Here is a 737-nt window from a genome sequence, read left to right as displayed (position 1 = left end):
GGAGGATTTTATGTCCAGAAAATGTTAAGATGGCAACAGCTCGGTGGGAGACAGTATGTGAGAATCACCTCTTAGGCTCATTTTACTGTTTCTCATGTAGAAGGAATTCCCTCACTATGTTCCCATTCTGAGCATCAAAGCCAACTGGGATGGGGGTTTTGTCACATTCTGAATTCTAGCTCATGTCATATTTTGTCAGCATTGGCTTTGATAGACTCAGGTTATCGGTACAAATTTACATTCAAGATTAGTTGTTTTTTACATATATATCCCCTCTCCTGCAATCATGGCTAATTAGCTGCATCCATCATTGTAATTGTTTAATTTTTCATGCTAGTTCATTCACCCTTGTATTAGTGCCATGCATGTGAAACAGACTCTTGAAAGGTTTTCTTTTTGTATCTTGCATGCCTAGCATAATAGGACATTCAAAATCCCTTGAAAATTTTAAACTTTTTTTTTTTTTTATGTATATATCTCCTCAACATTCCCAGTACAACTGCTGTAGAGTCCACGACTCAACTCTTGACTAAAGTCTTCACTCCGAGCGTCTGAGTCGGCTGCTGCGGCATACGCCACGCTGCTCTGTGACCCTCACTCTCCACTCCTCTCCTCTCCCAGCTTTTCCAGAGCCCTCAGATGCAGACAGCCCAGCCTGCCATTCCAAGTAACAGCGCTTCCTTTCGACCCGTGTCCGGCCAGCCCATCATGATGTTCCTGACACCCATGCCCTTCAC

The sequence above is a fragment of the Electrophorus electricus genome, unplaced genomic scaffold, assembly GCF_041902795.1.
Source record: "Electrophorus electricus isolate QZ-2024a unplaced genomic scaffold, ASM4190279v1 Scaffold36, whole genome shotgun sequence".
Lineage (NCBI taxonomy): Eukaryota > Metazoa > Chordata > Actinopteri > Gymnotiformes > Gymnotidae > Electrophorus > Electrophorus electricus.
This window is presented reverse-complemented; position numbering follows the sequence as displayed.